At 39.6% G+C, this 25,596-nt stretch overlaps 1 protein-coding gene across 1 annotated transcript in view; it reads left to right on the forward strand.

Annotated features, from left to right (window-relative positions):
- Positions 1 to 25,596, forward strand: part of DOCK11 (dedicator of cytokinesis 11) — a 1,858,863-nt gene that overhangs the window by 1,448,679 nt on the left and 384,588 nt on the right. The window lies entirely within an intron of this gene.

Genomic DNA, 25,596 nt, shown 5'->3' on the forward strand with positions numbered 1-25,596 from the left:
GCTTTGGGGCAATTTTAGAATTGTTATAGAAAAAGAGCAGAGCATGGAGGCCCTTGACCCCTAAAAGATACATTTTTTTTGTGTGCAGATCATCTGCTTGCACACTTTATTATTCAGACGTGCTCTCCGTAGGTTCATGGGCTGTCATTAAGCAATATGCCAAGTAAGCCTAGTCACCACATTTCTGTTGGTACATTTAACTGTTTACTCTCTCCTGTCCATAAGACTAACAGAAATATGAAATGCTTTTGGTAACTGTTCATACCTGAGATATTTAGTGAGAAACTGCTGTGTTTTTACAAGATGGGTTAGGTGTTTGGACAAGTACATAGAAAAGGCTGCACTGTATTCTAGTATGTGCCCAATGACTGGCAAGTAGATGGGAATAATAACCTCTTTTGACCAAGAGTAAATGCCATTAGTAATCATTTGGACGACATACAAGGTTTTCCTATGGACGGAGGATATGTGAAGGTCAAAGGAGAGTTCCTTATCTGTAAAGATACCTTGATGTCTAATGGCAGTATATGTTTTAAGGGGATTCATTGATATTGTAGATGTGTCAGAGTCCTTGTTTTCTTAAGGGGGAATCATTTATATTTGCGTGAGGTGAGTACATGTTTCTTTAAGGGGGAATCATTTATATTGTATATTTGTGAGAATACCTGTTTCCTTAAGGAAGAATCATTTATATTGTACGTGTGTGAGAGTCCTTGTTTCCTTAAGGAAGAATCATTTATTTATATTGTACATGTGGGAGAGTACCTGTTTCCTTAAAATAATTTATATTGTAGGTGTGTGAGTCCCTTTTTCCTTAAGGGGGGAATCATTTATATTGCAGATGTGTAACAGTAACTCTTTCCGTAAGAGGGAATCATTTATGTTGCAGATGTGTGACAGTAACTGTTTCCTTAAGGGGGAATCATTTATATTGCAGATGTGTGAGTGTACCCGTTTCTCAAGCTGTACTGATGTTAATGTTCATGCTTAGACAGCGATTCTTGGACTAGGTGTTCTTGGAATATCCGAGTGTCTTTATGGGAACTGATAATAGACCCACACTTTCAACAATTTGTGAACTTGATTAGCCAGAGACATTTAATACTACAATTCATATCAGAGAAGAAGATGCCATACTCAAGTCATGTATATATATATATATATATATATATATATATATATATATATATATGTATGTATGTATATATATATATATATATATATATATATATATATATATATATATATATATATATATATATATATATATATATATATATATATATATATATATATATATATATATATATATATACTTACATACATACATACATATGTGTGTGTATATGTATATAAATCTTTCTATCTTTCTCTCTCTATATATGAGTAAGCAAATGTCACAAAACTAAAAATATACCAAATGCATGGTTACACCAACTGGTAGAAAGGAGATCTTCCTCTACTAATAGAGAATCACTGGCGAGGATTTCACTGAGAATACCTGCAAGCCACTACTACACATATATGCCTACTCCACAATATCCTTACTACACTATTATTCATCATTAAAGCAGTTAATAAAACAGTAACAAAAAACTGAGGGTAATGCTACTCAATGCCAGAAGTCTAAACCTCAAAATGCACAAACTCGAGGCACTCCTCAGTATGGAGAAAATCGATATATGTGCAGTAACAGAAACCTGGTTTAAGGCTCCAGAGAGCACCCCAGCATTACCAGGCTACAACTCATACCATACATTTCGGCCACAAAACCCGGACCAAAATACAAATGCGGGGGAGTATCCATATTCATCAAGGATACACACACCTCCAGGTTAGTGGCACAGCACAATGCTTCAGAGATCATCCACGTGCAACTAACAGTGGGCAAAACTGCTATTCAAATTATAGCTTGCTACAGATCACCTACCATGTCCCAGGACCCCCACTCCACATTCCTGGAAACATTGGGAAACATAAAGGTCCTATCAAACACCCTGATATTGGGTGATTTCAATTATCCAAACATTAACTGGGAGAACTACTCAAGTACAAACTCCCTTGCCCAACATTTCCTAGAATTTATAAACTCAAATGCCCTGGATCAACTGGTCAACACCCCACCAGAGATGACAACATATTGGACCTGGTCATCACCAACATGGGTAACTGGTGTTCCACACCGGACATCAACCCCTTGTTGGTTAGATCTGATCCTAAACTAATCACTCTGGATATCCACATTCTGCCACCATCCCCGGTCAAAGAAACCACCGTGAAAAACTTTTCAAAAGCAAACTTCACGTTACTTATGACCGAGGTAGGAAGTTTCAAAGCCCCCATGGTAAAGGATAATGGTGTCCAAGCTGCAAAATCCTTTACTAATGCACTCTACGGGCAACTACAACAATGTATGGATCATGCTATCCCAAACAAAACCAAGACTCACTCCTCCAAGAAAAGGAAACCAGTCTGGTGGATCCTTGCCATAAACAAGCTATACAATAGAAAGAGGAAACTAGTACAGAAAAGAGTAAAATCCCAAGAAGGGAAGACATCCCTGATCAGCATCAGCAACATACTACGTTCCCTCATAAAATCATCCAAGGCTAGCTTCGAAAGAAAAATTGCCATGGACTCCAAAGATAACCACAAGGCACTCTTTAGCTATGTCAAGAATCTAAGTGGCAATTCTCAGATCTGCTCGGAGTTAGTGCAGAATGGCACAAAATACACTGAACCGATCAGTATAGCCAACATCCTGGCAGACAGGTTCGGTGCAAACTTCACCCCCCAAAAGGCCCATAACTATACCAGAAGAATGTAGTGCTCCTGAAATCACAGACACTCAGGTTAAAACAGCCCTCTCCAAAGCCAAAAACACAGCATTAATGGAACCGGACTGTGTCCCAGGCTGCATCCTACATGAGCTCAAAGATGAACTAACCCCTCACCTAAACACACTGTTTAAACTCAGCCTCTCCACAGGCTATATGCCCACAGAGTGGAACACAGCAACGGTTATTCCGTTTCACAAAGGTGGAGCCACAATGGACCCCGGGAACTATTGCTATATAAGCCTGACTAGCTTGGTCTGCAAAGCTATGGAGCGCATCATCATGGATCTCATTAACAGAGACATTGGGAACCTCCAAACACTGGACCCTACACAGTTCAGCTTTGTTAAGGGCAGATCATGCTTCCTAAACCTGGTGGACTTTTTTGAGACAGTTACCAAGGCTAAAGACGAGGGAAAGGTGGTCCACACAGCCTACCTAGACCTCGCAAAGGCCTTCAACACCATTCCCCACTCAGGTGTTATAGACAAGCTCACCAGCCTGAACATAAACCCCTACGTCACGCGATGAGTTGCCACCTGGCTCATGGACAGAACCCACATGGTAAGAGTTGGGGGAGCTAGATCTGACTCTAAACTGGTTACAAGTGGCATTCCCCAGGGCTCAGTCCTAGGACCCCTCCTGTTCGGCATATACTTCTCAGAGGTACAGGCAAGCACAGGAGGACTATGGCTGAGCAAGTTCACAGACGACTGCAAACTAGGGGCTATAATTGACTCTCCTGCTGACAAAGACATCCTCCAAAACGGTCTCACTGAGACAGATACCTGGTGTCAAAACCATGTCCTCAAGCTAAATGCCAAAAAGTGCATAGTCATCCCTTTTGGAAAAAAAAAGTACCCACATCACATAGGTGGTAGCCCCCTAAATACGAAAGACGTAATAAGGGATCTGGGGACCCAAGTAGATATTAACCTCTCCTTTGATAATCACATTGCCAAAGTGGTTAGAAAATCCTTCTATGTGGCCCACCTAATCACAAAAGGGTTTGCATCCAGATCGAAAGAGGTCATTGGGCCCCTCTATGCATCACTCATGAGACCCATCATAGAGTACAATGCCCCATTTGGGATGTACCTTACAAGACACCTGCAACAACTGGAAAGACTACAGAAGTACCTCACCAAGAGGATCACTGGCCTCAAGCAGATGCCCTATGCAGCTCGACTGAAGAAACTCCAGCTGTATTCAGTTGCATGCCGCGTGTGTGTGTGTATATATATATATATATATATATATATATATATATATATATTTATATATGTGTAAACCCGAACTGGGTGGGATCCAGAGTTTGGAGGTTACCAATGTCTTTGTTTATGAATTCCATGATGATACGTTCCATGGCCTTACAGACCAGGCTCGTCAGGCTAATAGGGCGATAGTTCCCAGGATCAGTGGTGGCTCTCCCTTTGTGGAGTGGGATAACTGTTGCTGTGCGCCATTCAGTGGGCACAAAGCCTGACGTGAGGCTATGATTGAACATGGTGCTTAGGTGGGGAGCCAGTTCGTTCTGAAGTTTGTGAAAAACGCAGCCTGGGATGTTGTCCGGTCTCATGGATGCTGTATTTTTAGCTTTAGTGAGTGCTGCTTTTACCTGTCAAGTTGTGATACAGGGGCTCTGCATTCTTCCTGTATAGATATGGGCCTTTAGGGGGTGAGAGGGGGGGTAAAGTTAGCACTGAACCTATCTGCCAGGATGTTGGCAATATCAGTTGGTTCTGTAATTTTTATGCCATTGTGCTGTAACTCAGAGCAGATCTGGGTGTTGCCACTGAGATTCTTGACATAGCTATAGAATGCTTTGTGGTTGTCCTTAGAATCAGTGGCAGTCTTGTTTTCTTAGCTACCTTTGGAGGATCTTATAAGGGATCTCAGCTTCTTGCTGAGGCTGACTAGGGAGCTCTTCCACTCATGGGATTTTACTCTCTTTTGCAACAGTTTCTTCCTTTTGTTGTACAATTTGTTTATGGCAGGGGACCACCAGATTGGCTTCCTTTTTTTGGTGGATAGCATCTTGGTTCTGTTTGGGATAGCACAATCCATGCACTCGTGTAAGTGCTTATAGAGTGCATTTGTGTAGGTTTCAGCAGTCATAACTGTATTGTCCATCTGCATGGGTGTCATGAAGTTCACCACTTCTGTCTTAAAAAGCATGAAGTTGGCTTTGGAGAAATTTTTTACCATGATTTCTTTAATGGGGGGTGGGGGCGGGATGTGGATATCTAGGGTGATTAGCTTATGGTCGAATCTGACCAAAGAGGAGTTTACTTAAGGTTTGGAACACCGGTCACTCATGTTGGTGATGACTAGGTCTAGGATATTGTTGCCTCTGATGGGGGTTTGGATAAGTTGATCCAGGGCATTTGAATTTATGAATTCCAGAAAGTGCCGAATGAAGGTGTTGGTACATGAGTAGTTTTCCCAGTTAATGGTGGAGTAGTTGAAATCGCCCAATATTAGGGTGTTTTGTTGAACCCTAATATTTTCCAGTATATTAATAAAAGAGGAGTGGGAATCCTGGGGCATGGTGGGGATCTGTAGCAAGCTACAATTTGGATTGCAGCTTTGCCCAGAGTTAGTTGCACTTGGATAACCTCAGTTGCATTATGCTAAGCAGCTAGCCTGGAGGTGTGGATATCCTTAATGAATATGGACACACCTCTGCCTTTGGTGGTCTGGTCCAGGTTAGTTGGCTAAAAAGTGTGGTATGAGTTATAGCCTGGTAATGCAGGGGTGCTCTCTGGAGCCTTGTACTAGGTCTCAGTCACTGCACAGACATTAATGTTCTGCATTTTAAGGAACGCCTCGAGTGAGTGCATTTTGAGATTTAGACTTCTAGGATTGAGTAGCATTACCCTCAGTTTTTGCTTGCCTGTTCCTGTTATGGTGGTGAATTTGTCATTTGAACTTTGCCTAGGAAAGGCACTATAGGGGCGGCAAGAGCCTTTGCCAGTACCCGGAATCCCAGGGGTGACAGGTGCAGGCCATCTCTGGCAAAGCATCGTGGTCTGTTGACCATGTCGTCCCAGGCAGATACTGGATCCCCTTAGAATGACACCAGAAGCTTAGCCAATTGTTGAAGTCAATCATTTTTTCCTTGTACTGCAGTATCATTTTGGGCGATGGCAGGATGCTACCCAGGGCTAGGGTCATACCTGCCTGGGCTACAAGATCGGAGAGTTCTTCCATGTCTCTTTTCATGTATTCCAGGGAGGTACATCTCAGGTCATTGACACCAACATGGACAATGACAGAGTCATATTTGTACTTGTTGTGGAGTGACCTGAGTGCGTGGGTTATGTGGCGGATCCTGGCACCCGACAGGCAGCTGACAGTGACCTTCTTGTTTAGCCTGGTGAGTGGGACATCAGTGTGCCTGACTATAGAGTCATGTATGACTAGTGTGTTGGGTACGTTGTTTTGCCTTATGGACTGTGGTTGAGTGGCACACTGAGCCTGTGTGCTATGTGTCATTTGGGTTATTTTGGTGGTGGGACGTTGCTTGCATTTCTGCTTTGGAGGTCTCTGTTGCTTGAGCAGATTATTATTGAGAACCTCCGCGAATGTTTTTGTGTTTCTATGTGTGGATTTTGGTGGTGTAGGTTTAGTGGGACTATGTGATGAGTGTGGTGTGGTGCAAGTGTTAACCTTCTCCTCTTGACTATCAAGTTCAGTCTTGGTTGGCGAGAGCTTTACCTCCAGTTTGGCTAGATAAGTGCATTTCTCACAGGTTGTAGTGTTGGGTGGTAAGAGGAGAGGGTTGTCTGTGTACATGAGGCAATTTCTACATTGCCCCAAGATGCTCAGATTCATCATATAGAAAGGAGAGAACACTGGGAGCTGACCCTTGGACATGCCTGAATAAAAAAATATTTTCCTCTAGACAAGTGAGGAAAATGAGTACAAGAGCTTTTTTTCTCTAAGCAAGTGAGGAAAGTAAGTAAGTACCAAAACTGTTTTCCTCTTTGTAATGAGGAAGGATGAGTGCTGTAGTAATTTGTAGTTTATTTAGTGCTTACAACAAGTTCTGAACAAGTGCTGAGCATTAATAAGCAAATTCAAGTGCTAAAACTAAGAATCTGTATCTGGATTTTGCTGTAGATAGGCTACCTTGTGCTTACCACTCCCATTGATAAGCTAGAAGGCTTCCCTCCAACACAAAAAGGCTTGGGGCACAGAAGCTTACAAACAGTCCCGGATACAGCAAATCTGTACCTGGATTAGACTACTTACAGGAAAGGCAGAAAACAAGCTTGGAATTTATATATATATATATATATATATATATATATATATATATATATATATATATATATATATATCTATATGGGTCTACCTGAAAATGCCGAAAGACCACAACGCCGACAATGGAAGATCGACAATGGAGAAGACCGAAAGTTGAGAATCCCGACACTGAGAACACCGACATGTTAAGGTAAGTGTGCGATAGGGACGGACGTTAGGGTCAGGGTGTGGGTAAGGTAAGTGTGTGATAGTGACGGATGTTAGAGTAGGGTGCGGGTCAGGTAAGTGTGCAATAGTGACGGACTTTAGGTTTAGGGGCGGGTTAAGTGAGTTAGGGTGTGGTTAAGGTAAGTGTGCGATAGTGACGGACTTGAGGGTTAGGGGCAGATTAAGTGAGTTAGGGTTAGGGTGCGGGTAAGGTAAGTGTGCAGTAGTGAAAGACTTAAGGGTTAGGGGCAGATTAAGTGAGTTAGGGTTAGGGTGCAGGTAAGGTAAGTGTGCGATAGTGATGGACCTTAAGGTTAGGGTTTGGGTTAAGGTTAGTGCATAGATAGTTGTGTATGTAAGGTTTAGTGTAGATTTGTAAGGTTTTTGGTGTGCTTGTGTTTGTGTGTTTTTCGGGAAAGGTATTTGTTTTGTTGATTGTCGGGATTGTGGTTTGTCGGGCATGTGAAGTTTCATTTTTTTTTAACTTTCGGTTTTATCTTGTCAGTTATTTCGTTGTCGGTGTTTTGGCATGTTGGTGTTATCAGGTAGACCCACATATATATATATATATATATATATATATATATATATATTTCTTTTTAGTTAAGTGGGTTGACTTTCTCAAAAAGTTCTCTCTGTATTAGAAAGACTGAGCTAATGACAGTAGCAAAAACACTTTAAATGCAGTACAAGCTAGTACAGCACACTTGTGTGTAGCAATATTAAGGCAAATACAGTTTAAATAAATGCAGATAAGTTAAAAATTACAAAAACAAGTTTATGAAAAATCAAGTAAGAGCACTTGAACACTTAAAAGCACAATGAACAGCAAATTAAGGTAGAAGGCAGTTATGTAAAAGCAGCTCAAGAGGAGATGGGACTGGTAGGAGTGTCTGAAATCAAAATATGATCTCACTGTACTCAGTTGAGTGAGAAAAAGAGATGGGCCCAGTAGGAGTGTCCAAAAACAGATTTACAGCAGGGGCAGGTAATTCCAAAGCCACCAAGATTAACACCACAACAGGAACAGGAAGGGAGGGTAGGAGACTAACTGCAGCTAGAGACAGGGTGTATTATCTCCCTGTATTATATTTTTTTGTTGTTGTGTCTTTCGGCTTTTCCCGTTTAGGGTCCGCTAATGATTGGCAGTTGATTTTTACGTGCTGAGTTGCCGGCCCTAATGCACAACCTTCAACGAAGGTACGCCCATTCACGCATGTCTTCACAGGAGATGCTCTAGCTGAGAATCGAACGGGACAACGTCTTGCTGTGAGGTGACAACGCTACCGCAGCATCACCACCGCGGATATCTCCCTGTATTATATTATATATAACAATTATCTACAAATTTCTAATATTAAATACGTGCAGAGAAAAGTTTGTCAGTTGATTTACGCATGTGAATCTCAGCAGTCAACACTCGGAAGATGAGCAGAATGATTAAAAAATGTGACCAGCACAGATTATAATGCAAGCAGAAACCCCCAGGCTAAGTTAACACAATTTAAAAAGCAGGCTAACAACTTTCAGTGTATCAGGATGGCTAGGAAAGGGCATATACCCTTATAACCCAGTGCATTTTCAATTTCAAGACAATCACTGTTATCCTGCTGCTTTTATTAACTTTTTCAGGTGGCTTTTTTCTTTACCAACCTTCTTGCTGTAGACATATGGATCTTACAAGCCCTATCTGGCTACACTAAAACATTTTACTCAAAGGCCTTGTGTTTTCCCTTTTGGTTGTGCAGCCTGCTCTAAAAGCTTATACAGCTTCACTGGTTCTCTTACACCCATATGTGATGCTGAGTACCCACTTCCTATGCAGTTGCACCCTATTGACTAGATAGAAATCACCATTCGCTATTTCTTCAGCAGTACCAAAATCACTACAAACCAAAGCACTTGCAGAACCAGCAAACAAAACGCCTCTTCAGGTCAGTGAACCGAAAAGATTTATTTAATGCCACAAAACAATAACTTGAGTTTACGTTCTTAGACTTCATCAGAATGAATAGTTAACCAAGGTAGTAATCTCCTTAAATAACCATCCCTTCCCATTGACTAAACAATTAACCAATTAAAACAGTATAATTGAATGTAGTGCATTCAAAGTGCAACTGTAAAAATGCAACTATAAAAACAAATACTTACTAGTTACAGTAACAGATTTTTTAAAAAGCAGATTTTAAAAAACATTGAATCACATAATTAATATATAAATACATAAAATGCAGGCCATCAAGTGTAATGTAATAGAAATAAGTAAAAAAGATGTGTTACACCAGAGTTTTAAATTGTGTTGAAACAAAACCACTGGGGTAAACTAGTAAAACACTGCCATCTACCGGTCAAGAAATAATGCTAAATAAAGGCATTATAGTTTAGCAGATCTAAGTTTAAGGACAGGGGCTAAAGAAATATAATCATTCAAGCCTGGTTCACTGTTGGCTTCCAAGCTCAACTGCCAAAATAGTTCCCTGTACACTATCGTTGTCTCCCAGGGACCACCTCAAGGGTCCTGTTCTATTTTTTCTATGACAAAAAAAACAAAAACTGCATCTTTACAAAGTGTGGTATGTCTAAATAGTGCATTATTAGTGTCTTGCTTACTAATGTCAAAGAGATGTTCATATATTTGCCTCTTAAACTTCCTTGTGGTCTTTCCTATGTAGAAGGCTCCACAGGGTTTACAAATGGCGATATATATGACCACCATGATGTCGCAGTTGGAGAATGTGTTAGTTTCTAACTTTGTTTTCCTCTCCATTAAATACAAACTCTCCCCCTGTATAACATGTGAGCATTGGGAACAAGCCCCACACTTAAAAGTGCCTTTCTTCTGCCTACTCTGCTTTGGTTTAATAAATTCCAACATTTCCTTAATATTTTTCCCCTTCCTATAAGTAAATTTCAGAGGGTCCTTGAATATACAAGTTCATGTCAGAATAGTCCCCAAACTCCCCCCAATTTCTAGAAATAATGTCTTTAACCAAATAAGTGTCAGTACTTAAATTCAAGATGAAATTACTACTCCAATTTGTGTCTGGGGTAGGGGTATTCTCTGTGTTGGTTACAGTGTGTTCCAATACCCCTAAGATGGGACTAAATCTCTCCCCCACCCATTTTTTACTTCATTTAATACTACTTCTATTAAAGCAAGGGGGTAATTTCTTTCCAAAAACATATCGTTCAATTTCTTACTTTCTGAATCAAAGTCCCTATCAAGGGTAGTCATCCTACTACTCCTGATGAACTGCCCTTTCAAAGTTCCTTTCTTTTGTTTGAAAGGGTGGGCACTAGTGTAAAACAAGTAGGAGTTTGAAAAAGTCACTTTTCTGTAAACATTGGACTTAAAATTTCTGACTTTAGGTATCTTTTCACTCATCACATCCAAATACTGTAAGTATTCCCTAGAAAAGCTATGGGTGAATTTAAGGAAGTCAGTAGTGCTATTGACGTACTCGATAAATTCTATTAGTTTCTCCTCAGGTCCAATCCAAAACATACAAATATCATCCAAGTAACGTCAATAGTATTTCCAATATTGAGAATATACAGAATGAAAAACAAACTGCTCTTCGCAAATGGACAGTACCAAGTTAGCATACATGGGGACACAACTGACCCCCATGGCTACTCCACTTGACTGCCTAAAAACTCACCCTTGAAATACAGAAAATTGTGTCTTAGTACCAAATCCATTAAATCCATAAACACCAAGATACTGTTTTCATCAAATCTTCCTTTAGTTCTAAGAGCTTCTTTGAACCATTCTAACCCTAACTTGTGAGGAATGACATTAAATAAATCCTGGATGTCTAAAGTAACAAAGATGAGTTTGTCACTATATAAGTCATTGTTGATACTTCTCAAAAAATCCCAAGAGTCCTTCAGAATGCCTGCCTGTTCAGACCAGACCCTTTTTAACCTTAGGTCCAAAAATTTAGCCAAAGGGCCACAGTTGGTTTGAGTGGCGGGTTGTCCACATCCTTATGGACCTTGGGTATACCAAAAATAGATGGTACTATTGGTTTGTCCATAATTAAAAAGTGATAGGTATCTTGACTAATCATGCCTTCATCAACCAGTTCTTTAAGAATAAAATCAATCTTCCTATGGGCTATATTGACTTTGTTATGTGAAACTCTAGAGTATCTGTCCGTGTTATTTAACATATCCAACATCTTGTCTGAATAAATAATACTGTCCATAAGGACAATTCCCCCCCTTGTCGGGTTTCATAACCTTGACTTTATGGTTGTTCCTTAAAGAATCCAGGAGGGCGTGTTCTTCCTTATTTAAATTATATTGTCTTCTTTTCTTATTCAGACCCTGCTGAAGCTCCCTTTCTACCTGAGTTTCAAATTTTTTTAACTGGGGGTGAAGGGGTGGATTGTAAGTACTTTTTCTCTTAATCAAGTTCATGCCCCCCCCCTTTCGTGGTGCATTCATAATTCTAAGTTCTTTTTTCTCAAAAACAAATTTAAGTCAATCGGAACATTCGTAATTTGACTTCTGTTACTAGGTACAAACTTCAAACCTTTACTAAACAAGCTAAAGTATGTGCAGTTGATGTCCAGGCTACTATAATTGTATATACTAAAATTGTGATACTTGTGCCTGTACCCCTCGACTGCTATACCGTTGTCTTGTATCAAACAACGAGTGGGGCTAATAGGGGTTAGTATCTCCTCCTGTTCGAATATTCCCCCCCTGTTGGGGTAGTAGTTGACTGGTGTTCTTTGTTTTATCCTCTCGGATCTCCTCAGTGTGGGAAAATCCAAAGGGTCGTTCAAGTCGTACCCTCCCCCATAACTTCCCCAAAAGAATAATTACTATAGCCCCCTCCATGACCCCATTCTCGGTGGGCCAAATCTTCTGCCTGTAAATCATCGCCCATATGGTCAGTGTGATTCCTGTACTGATGCTTAAAATTTTTTTGGGTTTAGGGTAACATCATTCTTCCCTATTTTCTTTGAACTCCCTATCAAGCTTCTTACATTTCCTGTTAAATAAAAATTTGCACTTTTCATCAGTCTTTCCTTTCACATTTAAATATTTGGATCTTTCTTCTTCCACAGTGAATAGTAAATCAGTGGTAATTTCTTTGTTAGTTTTTTCTATGTCTTTAAGTAATGTGTCCATTTATTGTTCGTTGTTTTTAATGATGGCCTGCAATATATCCAAACCACAATGATTAAAAATTTTTATGAGTTCTTTATGGAACTCACTACCCTCTTTAACATTGTTTGGATATTTATAAATACGTAATCATTTGGGCACAATGCCCCTCCCAATACACTCTTGTAAGTAACAGTTATCCATATTTAAAGATTTGTATCTAAGCATTAAATCATACAATAGGTTCACATTCATGCTATAACTGTTACCTTCGTTCAACCTGAACCTTCGGTTAGTATCCTCACTAGGTACAGAAAAATTACACCTAGATTTTAACCATCCTTGCACAGACGAAGTCCCCCCCCCAATTTGTAGACTCAGAGTCTTTTGCATTATTTCTTGACCAGTATTTGGCAGTGTTTTACTAGTTTACCACAGTGGTTTTGTTTCAATACAATTTAAAACTTTGGTGTAATACATCTTTTTTACTTCTTTCTACTACATTACATTTGATGGCCTGCATTTTCTGTATTTACATATTAATTATGTGATTCAATGTTTTTTAAAATCTGCTTTTTAAAAATCTGTTACTGTAACAAGTAACTGTTTTAGGAGTTTTTATAGTTGCATTTTTACAGTTGCACCTTGAATGCACTACATTCAATTGTACTAAATGTTGTAATTGGTTAATTGTTTTGTCAATGGGAAGGGAGGGTTATTTAAGGAGATTACTAGCTTGGTTAACTATTCATTCTGATGAAGTCTAAGGATGAAAACGCAAGTTATTGTTTTTTGGCGTTAACTCTTTTTGGTTCACTGACCTGAAGAGGCGTTTTGTTTGCTGGTTCTGCAAGTGCTTTGGTTTGTAGTGATTTTGGTACTGTTTCCAAGCACTTTTTCCTTCTCAGTTGTGTTCATTTCTTCAGCAGTGTTACACTCTGCTGTGTTAATTAGACACTTGTGTCTTCAGGCAAAGAATTAACTGATGTCTCCCTTTTCTTAATTAAAATGTCATAGCATTTCAAATGGAGTCTATATTATGTGATCGAAGAATCTCTTCTTTGAACACATGATAATCGACAAGTGTACAGCAAATGCTGTAAACCACGAACATCCACATCCTCAAATTTTTTCCTCAGGAAAAAAATTCACGTGGCCGTAAAATAAGAAACAAATTTTAAAACACTAATTAAGTGGGGTCTATGCCCACCACACCTCCCCTAACTAAATATACCAACTCCGAGATCACTTTACATTGAAGAAAAGAACAATTCCCGATAACGACCAACTGAAATTTTTCCCGAGGAAAAAATTCGAGGACGTGGCCATTTGCGGTTTAGAGCATTCACTGTATATGTGTCGATTTTTATGTGTTCGAAGAAAAGATTCTTCCATCACATAATATAGACCCTTTCAAATGGTGTGACTTGTCATTCACGTACTCCCTATGAGAGGAAGTGCTTATTTCAGGAATATAATCACTCACACTGTCTTCTGCCTCTCTTCTGTCTGCGGTAAATAATATTCTGTGCACTTTAGTGTTCAGCATTATCAAAATTTCAGCACTCGATTTCTGATATTTTGGACACAGTATGAATTGTCTTAAGAATGAGCAAAGTAAGTTACACACCTCACCTATTGTTGCTTATCAATTTAGTGTTGATTACACACTCTTTCAAATGCTGTGCATGACCAACCATTCTTTATACTAAGGAAATAATTTGTTACTAGCCCTGTCATCTAGAGTTCATCTTTCCCTCAGACTTGGTGTGTCTTTGATGAATGGCCAGCACTTCCCTGTCATGATGGCACTGTCTCTCAATCTTTTCACACTGTTGTCTGTCTGGACTCTCACACTCTTGTCACCTCATATTATTTCATTCTGTCAGCTACCTCAAGCTCCAACGCTAATACCAGCTCTGTAATTTCTGCTAACATTCAAATGCATCTGGGACAGTCTAAATCGGGTTGCTGCATGTTCTGTATGTATAGTTGTTTTCTGTCTGTCTCCATGCATACAAGGTTGCTATCATGTCCTTATATGAAATACTTTCATATGAAATTCTCTTGGTTTTGCACTATAGTCAGATGTGGCACTGGTGTTTTGCGTTACTCCACAGTACTCTTGTTTGTTTCTTTCCTAACTAGTCTTCCTAGAAAATACCTTGTGGTTGCAATACTATAAACACATTTTGTTAACCAGACTGTTTTGTGAATATATATGTCAGGTTCACAAGGTTTCACCACTACCACCAGTTAAAATGTAATGGACAGGGCTACAATCTAAAATATCACCCAGCAATGATCAATATTTCAAATGTTTGGCGGAACTAGCAGTATGGGCTTCGACTCCCTCTACTGGTAACTATTAAAAATGGCAACACGGCATATATGCAGCAGTACTAACTTATTTAGCTTTGTATATCATGAAATAATCTCCACACTGTCTAGCTACAAATCAGTTATAATCACTGGCTGCCCAAGATTGTACTTGCCTCAGACTGAACCAGTGACTTCATTGCAGCCATGCCAACAGTAATTGAAGCTTAGCTAGAATTATTTTATACACACGTATACACATGCACACTTACGCACACACTCAGAAGCAAACAGGCATATATGCACATGCACACGCATGCACATAATCACATGATATTTTCAAATAGGTGGGTGAGTAGTTTCCCATGTTCCCAAGCTTTAAGGTATGCTGACATCAGTTAATCAAACCTAATAAAACAAGAACAAAGTTTAGCGCTTGCGTTTAAAATCATCCAGATTTTAAGTGTTTAGATAGTAGCAGTTAGCTTCAAGTGATCACTCTCCATAGAGAGAGGTGGAAAGATGGGGAAAACACTATTTAAATGTATGCTAGACATTACGTCAATTTGTATTAGATTAAAGCCAGTTATGCCCACAGTGAAGGAGCGCATACAAAAAGCCCAAGAGATGCAACAACTTTGTAATAAGAATATCTGACTTAAAGAATTTATCCGTAGGGATTCATTTTTATTATTTGTACCTTCCACAGAGAACACATTTCTGGTAAACTGGTATGGGCCTTTTATGATATTTGAAAGAATACATGCAGTGACAACTGGTAAAGAAACCGCTAGAATAAATCCATCATGTTAAAATGCTGACAGTACAGAAAGAAGTAAATACTCCATGGTTAGCTTGCAAGCTGCAATTCTTAAAGAAAAGACCAGAGAATTACTTCTTGAAGTAAAGTTAGAAGAATCCTTGTCAGGACAACTAAAGCAAGAAATAAGACATTTTTTATGCAGTTGGATAAGTCTGTTAGGCATGCCAGAGAAAACTAAACTGATAGAATGCAACATACAGGCAAAACCTGGACTGAAGGTCAGAGTAAGAGTACCAGAGTCACAGAAAACTACTAGTACAAGTTGAAAAGATGCCCAAATTGGAAGAGCTGGAAGAATCAGTGCTAGCTGCTAAACATGATGGCAGGATCATATTTTGCAGGATCATATTTTGCAGCAACCTTAGGGAAATGAATAGCATTTGAAAGCTTGAAAGCTATCCCATGCCAAAGATTGATACAGAACTACAAAAGGCCAGATACTTGATAACACTAGATTTGAAAAAGGAGTATTGGCAGACAATATTCCCTCACCTAAAGAAAAACAAATCCTTTGTAACCCCCCTCCCCAAAAGGTCGGTTTGAGTATACCTTAGTATTATATGGCCTAAATGGAGCTCCAAGTCACCTTTCAGAAGCTGATTGATAAAATACAGAAGCCCGCCCACAATAAGCTGCTGCATACCCGGATGATATGATCATCGATTCAGAAGTTTCACTTACTAAAATGCTACGTTAATGATGCAGGAAACCTTGACTGTGAATGGTAAGACAAGTTAATTGACTATGGTGGAATCAAAGTATTTGGACACCTTAGGGTAAGCGAAGTGGTAAAGCCGCAACTAGAATAGAGGCCATGAAATGTTGACCTATACCCTCCTCTAAAAGACAAAGGCTTTTATTTAACTACTTGGGTATTATAGAAAATATGTACCTAATTTTGCAACTATTTCCTGTCCTTTGACAGACCTGACAAAAGGAAAGGTTCCTATTAAGATGCAGTGGTCTCAAAGCAGATTGAGTATTTAAGGAACTGAACAAATATTATTTTTTGAGGCAATGTTACTCATTTCTGACATTATGAAGGAATTTCACTTACATGTGGGTGTATTAGTGATTTGGGAGCAGTTCTGTCACCAGATATTAAAGTAAAAAAATGCAGTAAAGTTAAAAAGGGTATTCAGCCAGACACAGAGAGCATTTGACTGTAAAATGAGTTTTATAGTCTTTTTTTGGGTAGACATTTTAACATCATGACCAATAATGACCCCAAGAGTGATTGAAGAAACAACAGGATGGCAACACAAAATTCTGCTGCTGGACACTATCCCTCTAACCTTATCAATATAGAGTTACACACAGACCGGCATTAGCTAATAGGAAGGCTGATGGGTTACGGAAGTCTCATAACCCATCACTATGAGTCCAAACTGGATCATTTTGTGGTGAGAGGGAGACATCTGTGGCATCTTATATATCGGACAGTGGATAGTTTGCCTTTGAATATTTCTCAAATTACATATTAATGTAATTCTCACAGTATTTTAATAGGAGACTGTATTAGTCAGTTAACTGAAGATTAGTTGCCAGCTGAGTGGCATATGAAGGACTTTTGCTTGACAGAAGCAAATCAGGAAGTTAGTTATTCAGTTGAAGGTTCATCATAGGCCAGAGCAGGGGCTCTAATGGGCGATTCATGCAGATGGATGACCTGGGTGTGGCTCATTGTGGATTCAGCCTGAGGGAAGTTCAGTTGCATATTTTGTTTTGTGGAGCTGAAGGAAAACCCTGGCTGGTGTCTACAATTTAGACTTTTAGAACAGCCTGTTTGTAGAAGGGGCTGAATGAGACTTAACCCGAATGGTGGTTTACTTCTACATACTTTTCCCCCGATTCAGGGTGTTGTAAATCATGATCATCATCAGCCCCCTTTTTCCTATTTTTTCTACATGTGTTCGGGGTATCATGTTAACTGTCTCCATCTCTCGATTCAGTGCCACACTCCTGCCTTCTCAGCACTCATGCCTGACTGTTGCAGATCTTCTTTCATTCAATCCATCCACCTCTTTGCTGGATGTCCTCACTTCCTCTTACCTTCTTCCTGTCTGTCCCAAATATTCCTCACCAGATTGTCTTCTGCTTTTTTGCATGTGTCCAAACCACTGTAATCTGTTCTCTTTAATCTTTTCTGCAATTGGAGCTACTTTGGCTTCTGGTCTTATGTCCTCATTTCTTTGTCTGTCCCACAGAGTGCATCCTACCACCTTTCTCAGACACTTCATTTCTATCACCTCTAGCTTCTTCAGCTGTCTTTACTGCCCAGGTTTCTGTACCATACAGTAGTACTGGTCACACCACTGTCATGTACGCCTTACTTTTCAGCTTATCACGCTTTCTTCTGTCATAGACTACACCTGACATTCAATGCCAGTTGGCTGCAGCCCCTCTGATTATAGCTTTTACCTCCTCAGTCAGACTTCCCTTCTCCTCAACCATCCCTCCCAGATACTTGAAGCTGTTTATCTGTCCCACTATCTTCCCCTCCATCTCTATTCTCAGCTTCTTCTAATTTCCCCAGTTTGCTGCCATTACCACCATCTTATCTGTGCTTAGGTTCATCCCATGTGCCTTCAGTTTTGCATTCCATTTTCCTATCCTTTGCTGAAGTTCTAGCTCAGAGCCTGCCTGTAGTGCCACATCATCAGCCTACAGCAACTTTGTTAGTCTGTCCCCTCCAACCTGTTTGCTAATGTAGTCCAACAGCAGTGGGCTCAGAGCTGAACCCTGGTATACACCCACTCCCACTGGGAACCCCTCTGTGAGGCCGAACACTGTTCGTACTTGAGTCATTGGGTCCTTGTACACAGCTTGCACTAACTCCACCAATGTTTCTGGGACTTCAAACCACCACAGTACTGCCCAGATCAGCTTTCTTGGGACCTTGTCATATGCTTTCTCCAAGTCTAGGAATGCCCAGTTGGACTTTTTCCTCATCTCTAGCTTCTTCTCAAGTATCTGTGTCAATGCAAACATTGGGTCAATTGTGCTGCTTCCTGATCTGAATCCAAACTGCTGTTCTCCCATCTTACATTCTACTACCTCACATATCCATTTATCAATCACCCTCTCCAGAACTTTCATGCAGTGTGATGGGGTTTGATGCTTCTGTACTGCCCACAGTTGTGGATGTCCCCTTTTGTTCTTGTACACTGGCATGAGTATGCTTATTCTCCAGTCATCTGGGATATGCCTTTCCCCTCAACACTGCTATTAGTACCCTCAAGAGACATTTCTCCCCTATCTCACCCAGCATCTTTATCATATCTCCTGTGACCTCATCTGAGCCTGCTGCTTTCCCTGACTTCATTTTCCTTAGTGTAGTTTTTACTTCTTCTAGGGTGGGCTCCTTCTTCTTCTCTCATCGTAGGTTGTTTCTGTGGCAGTACAGCTTCTGTCAGGATTTCTTCATTCAGAAGCTGCTGGAAATAATCCTTCCATCTGCCTTTGATATCCTGTGGACTGGTGAGCAGGTTGTTGCTGGCAACCCTTATGAAGGGTGTCTAACTATCTTCTTTATCTTTCTGTCTTTGCCTTGCAACCTGATATTGTTTCTTTGTGCCAGTTACTGAGTCACTTTACAGAAGTTGGTAGAGTGCCTCCGATGCCCTATTCTTTCCTATTGCAACTTCTTTCTTAGCTTCTTTGTTTGCCAACCAGTAGTCCTTCCTTGCCTGTTCAGTCGTTTCTATCTCCCACTTCTTCCTGGACTCCTCCTTTCTTCTGATGACTTTCTGGACATCTGCATTCCACCACCAGCTTTCCTTATGTACCTTATTTCCGTACTTGGCTCGGTCACATATCTTTTCGGTAGTTCTAACACATGCTGTTTTTAGGCGCTGCCATTCTTGTTTAAATCCATCTATTTCCTCCTCTTCTTGGGGTGCTAGAGCTCTGAATAATTCCTTGAACTGTTGTATTTTCTCTCCAGTCAACTAACAGGTCTTCAGCCTGGTCTCCTTCTCTGACCACTGCTTGCAGCTGATTGTGGCAACTAGTGGTTTATGCTGTGGGCCAACTGTTTTACTAGGGATGACTCTGCAATCATTGATTCTACTTCAGTGCCTTTTCCCTACTAGAAAGTAGTCTATCTGAGTTGCATGATTGCTACTGTTGTATGTGATCTTGTGACTGTTTCTTTTTCTGAACCATGTGTTGGCTACTAACAGGCCATTTGCCAGACAGAAGCCTAGAATGGCTTCTCCTTCTTTATTCCTGTTGCCATACCCGTGTGAACCCAGGTAGTTTTCATATCCTGTTCTGTCTGTCCTGATATGTGCATTCAAGTCACCCATTATCAACACCAATTCATGTTGTCCTGCTTCATCTAGTAGGTCCTGCAACTGCTGTCTGAATGCATTCTTTTCCTCACTATTACAACCCTGCTCTGGGGCATAGGCTGAGATTATGAATAGTGCCCTATCATTACAATGGTGTCTGACTACCATGAGTCAGTCATTAATTCTATTGACATCCCTCACTGCCTTCTGAAATGTCTCTGTCATTACAGTTCTTACACCATTTCTAGCCTGTCCCCTCCTGAGTAGTAGATTCTGGATCCCAAGCCAAGTGCATTTGCTCCACTGCCTTTTCATCCCATCTGTTGGATACATAGGAAGTCCAGCCTCCTCAGTATTATCATGTCATCCACTTCCAGTCAGTGTCCTGTCAGTGAACCTACATTAATCGTAGCAATTCTCAGTTCATGTTTGACAGATTGGTTGGTTTTATGTCCAGATTTTGCTCAACAGAGCTATCCCAGATATCCCAGGCTGGGCAACTAGACACCAGACGGCCAGTAGCTTATTGTCCCAGGGCTGCCGGGCTTTATGACTTGCCAATAGGAGCACATATACCCCTCCCACTGTTGGCAAGGGTCCCTGACGTAGGTCAGAGTAGGCCGGGTCCTGAACTCACTTATCAACAAGAGGTGGAAGACATGAATGAGGTATCTAACAGGTTTTAAACATGTTTTACTTCTGTTGCTGTTATTTGCCAGCCGGCACTGTCCATAGTTAATCTGCATCATGAGACTTGATCTTAATTAACAGAGCTTATGGATGCTTTACAAAAAGGATATTAATCAACTTTCTGACATCAAAAAGGTATTTAACAAACTCCAGTCTTTAAAGTACAATCCATGCACAGTAAACGGCTTTGTAAGTAATTAAATTATAGTTTCTGTTTTAATATTTTGTTGACATTTTAGATTTACTGTATAGCTTGGCATAGTTAGTATTTCATATGAGTTATTTTATTTTAAGTATTTTAGAAAAATCCATTTTCTTATCCCAGAGTTGGATTCTAGAGTTCAAGCAAGCCAAACTCAATATTTTGTATTACAATGGCTGTTCTTTTAAATACTCTACAGATTTATTTTCCATGCTTCAGCTACTGTGATGGAAAAATGCTGCCTTTGTTTTGGGTCAACATTCCTTAGTCCACATTATTCATCTTTGTAAGATTTCTGCTTTCAGAAGTCCAAGGTCACAGGAGCTGATGAAAATCTCTGATGTTATTTGTTAATGTGTGTCTCTTGACAGATTACTATCCAGTGTTTGGAATGCTACCTTTTTGTCATTAACTGGAAAATTCACCAGAGGAAAATAACTCTGGGTAGGCCAGGACTAGCCTTAAAGGTGCAGTGTAGGCAAATATGATGCATTACACACTAATAAAATCTATAAAATACAAATGCAGCATAAAGCACTAATTGAAGATGTTTCCCTTTCTCTTTTTACATACTCTTGATGGATTTTGTAACCTCTAGTGCTCAGAATTAGATCCAAAAAATAATTCAAAATTTTTGAACATGTTTGAGAAAACAGTGCGCCAGAGCTTGGATTCTCTACTAAAATGTACACATAGCAAGACATTGATACCTTATTGCTGACATATTTATTTATTTATTTTATTTTACATTTGTTGATTTGTTGACGGGAATGTCTGACTGAGCCGAGGCCCTTTTTCAGCAGAGGCCCGGGGAGAAAAGCTCCAGTACATACAAGTATAACATTAAGTTTATTAGTATAGATTTTATACTAGTCGAATACAGCTAAATCTTATACAGATAACAATCGGTTGTACATATATTAGTTAAGCAGAAAGGAATATAAAGTACAAAAATCAGGTGTTTTTTTTTTTTTTATTCAAATTAGACCAGTAGTTATGTGAGTATTACAGAGAGAAGTACATAGATTGAGGAAAAGTTGAGAATGGAAAGTTTTCAAGGAGGGTTTGAGCATTGGCAGATCCATTTCTTATTGAAATATTCCTTTAGTGTTAGTTTAAACTGTTTGGGATTTACCTGTGTTCGAATCTCGAGGGGAAGTTTGTTCCATTCAATAGAGGGGCAGTAGCTATATACGTTTCGTCCTGCTTTAGATTTGGGTTTGTAAATTTTTAGAAGGTCTTGGGAAGAGCTATGGAGGTTTCTTGTAGGAGCATAGTGGGAGATGATAGAGTGTAAGGCTGGACAGAAAGATGGCTGATATAGGATTGAGTATATGGTTTGGAGCTGAGAGAGAAGGAGGAGTTGGGGCAGTTCGAGCCAGTTTAAGTATCTTAGTGAGAGACAGTGGTGAGATCTGTAGGGTTGTTGGGTTACAAATCTAGCTACTTTGTGATATGTAGTCTGAAGTCTAGCAATGAGAGAGGAGTTGAGGTTAGTAAGAATTTGAGAGCAATATGTTAAGCAGGGAAGAAGATAGGCATGAGTGAGGGCTATTCTGGCTTCCTGAGTAAGAAATTTGTTATTTCTATATAGCAGGCCGAGCTTAAGGTGGGTTTTCCTGATGCTATTATTTATGTGGAGATCAAATTTTAGTTGGTCATCAACTGTAATACCAAGGAGTTTTGAGCTTGATTCGGCTACAATTGGTGTCTTATTGAGTGACTGGATAGCGAAGGAGGTCATATATACATATAGACTTGTTTTGGCCATGTTTACTTTCTGGCTGTATTCACGAACTTATATTCCAGAAGCTTTTTTCTAGGATATTTTCCTAAATAATAGATTAATACAAATTTTATGAATTATTGGATAGTTGTCAGTAAAAACAGGGATTGTCTTTTTCACAAGAGAAAATATTTTGTAACAAGTGTTTATTTCCTCTTTGGGTTTCCATACATTTAAAGCCTGTGTACCTGTGTAGTCAACATGCATAATATTTTTTCTCTTGATTGTGCAGAATGAATGTACTTTGCTGACGATATATGATTTTCTGTTATAGAGACCACTTCTTTACAAACACTCTCACTAGGTTTCACCCCCCCATGAAAATTGCCCACTACAAGTAGGTCAGTTACTGCAACAGTGAAAATATGTGATTCAGAAACAGCTATGGCCACAATGAGGATGACCTCAATATAAGCTCATTACCATGTCTCTGAATAGCACTTCCGTTAACACTAGGAGCACTGTCAGACCTGACAGAGATATTTTGCTTGTCAGCCCATGTATCACATTTGGGAAAGGCACCCCCCACAGACACATGCGCACACATGCACAGACACACACACATGAACACATATCCATTTCTCAACAAAGTATTGGTGCTTACATATGCAAAGAAGACAACGTCTGCAGGTGTCCTGTGTCTCCCAGGCAGAAAAAATAAGGCTTTAGAGAAGCTTTGTACAGAAGAGATGATCTAAGCAAGTGTAATGGTAGTCATAGCGTGAAATTTAACAACTTTTATTTAATTACAAGAGAAAATTTGGATTTATTTTAATTTACTGAGGTCAAGGATTTCAGTCACTTTTATTATGTAATTTGCAGAAGGAAAGTTATCAAAGATGGTACAACTAGAAAAGAGACACAATTAACAATTGAATAAATCACTAAAACTAAGGGGAGTGATCTGTCTAGTTCTGAGATGTAGCCAGCACACTTTAGATGTTGACAGCTTACATCCTTCTAAAGCAAATAAGTAATTAAATAATAAAAAATACTGTTTGCTACAGATTTTCTAGTAGAAATTGACAAGTGCTTTTTAACTGGAGTCAGCCAAAGCCAGTCCTACATAAAAAAACAACTCTCTCAGTTTACTGTTAGCAAATGACAGGAGTCTAAATGATAAGGTTATGCTGACTGAGGATCAGTTAAAAACCTGTGACACTGGTGCTTAGAAGAGACATGGTTAAAAGATGATGACAGGAAACCAGTGCATAATAGGTATAAATACTACTTTTCTAACAGCTGTAAATATCTTGGCACATGATGAAGGTCAGCTGACATAAAACACTAGTACAGAGTGCGTCTGTCTTGGATATGACTGTAAAACAGAAACAGATGCCTGTTGTAGGAATGTACTGTCCAATCTAGGCTAAGGCCTGGGAGTTAGAGGAGATATGTTTCATTTATTTCACTAATGATTACTCCGGGATTCTTTTAGGAGATTTAAATGTACCCCATAAAAAGTACGACATTAGCTCAACTAACTCAAAACTTTTTACAAGGCAGTAAATGCACATTATTCAAACACTACGCAGTCTTGACATTGGATGCATTTCTGAGTGTATAAAAGGATTTTTCTTGTGATATTCTTTTACCTTTGGCATGTTCTGGTCATTATGCAGTCAGAGTGAAAGTTGCTGCAGAAGAACATTTGAACTTGAAATAAAATTCTGAGTATAGGTTTGTAATTATTACTGATTATGAAATGACTGGCAAATCTCGTGATAGCATTTCTTGGGATATAGTGTTTAAGGAAAAAGATGTCAGTTTCATATGACTAAAAACAGTGAACACCACATATTCCACATACCAGCGACTTTGACTAAAAATCCCCCAAATCATGATGAAACATGCATAGAAGCAATGCCTATGCAACATGAACACACTTGTTTATTAGATATGTGGTTAGGCACTTTTGTCTATCTAAATGCTTTATAAAAGACTTTATCAGAACCTCTTCCTTCTTATTGTCACTTCCTTTTATGAATGTAAATCATGTGATAAAGACTCAGCTGACTATACGTAAAAGTCATTTAAAAACAAAAACTCCAAAACAAACTTCAATGAATTTTAATAGAATAAAACCACAGACTGAGTGCATTCATCTTACAAACAAAACGACTTCATCAGAGAAACTGTCTGCCATTAAAAAACATTTAAACACAAACTGATCATCCAGTCACATTTGAAATAGAAGAATAAATTATGGTGTCACTCAATTGCCAAGTACAATTTCTTAAAGAACCAGTCCTGAAACTTAGTTGTTTTAAACAGACTAGATAGTGAAGTACAGCTAAATCAATCACATACAATATTTAACACTGAAAGTTGTCTTCAAATTATGGTAAAAAATCACACTAAAGCTGCTTTCATTTTTAAAATGCTAGAAAGAGAAACTGCATCATTAATGGCTGGAGCAGCAGCTGCATTAAGCCTAAGTTGCCAAATTAGTTCTTTGAACTCAGTTTGTGTGTCTAAATGGTACAAGGTTTGATCCTGACCTCCGACCAATGCCTGTTTGAAGTTTGCATGCTCTCCCTGTTTCTCCATGGGGTTTCTCCCATCTCTCAAAAACATCCCGAGTGTTTCCATCTCAAACTTACCAATGAATGGAGCTGTGGGCATTAGCACAGACTCTACATGGTGCCCTATGGGGGAAGACTTGCACAGACCAACCGCTTTGGGCATCTACTATGTTGCGCAGTATCCTCAAGATAGGAGAACATGGATCACAGACTGCATGCTGTGGCAGGGCTACCCACTCGATGGTGTAAAATATGATTGTAGGTGATTAGGTTATGTTGACTAATGTCACCAAAAATGGGTATGGGTAGTTACCGGTGATAAGTGGGTTGAGGACCCAGCCTACTCAGACCCACACCAGGGACCCATGCTAATGATGGGATTGGTATATGTACCCCCTATTGGCCAGTGTGTGCCCACAATAAAGCCCAGCAGCCCTGAGTCAATAAGCTACTGGCTGGTCAGTGTCTAGTTGCCCAACTTGGGTTACCTGGATTAGCTCTGTTGAGCAAAAGCCGGACGTA

Source organism: Protopterus annectens, chromosome 15.part0 (genome assembly GCF_019279795.1).
Source record: "Protopterus annectens isolate FY-2018-M chromosome 15.part0, PAN1.0, whole genome shotgun sequence".
Taxonomy (NCBI): Eukaryota; Metazoa; Chordata; order Ceratodontiformes; family Protopteridae; genus Protopterus; species Protopterus annectens.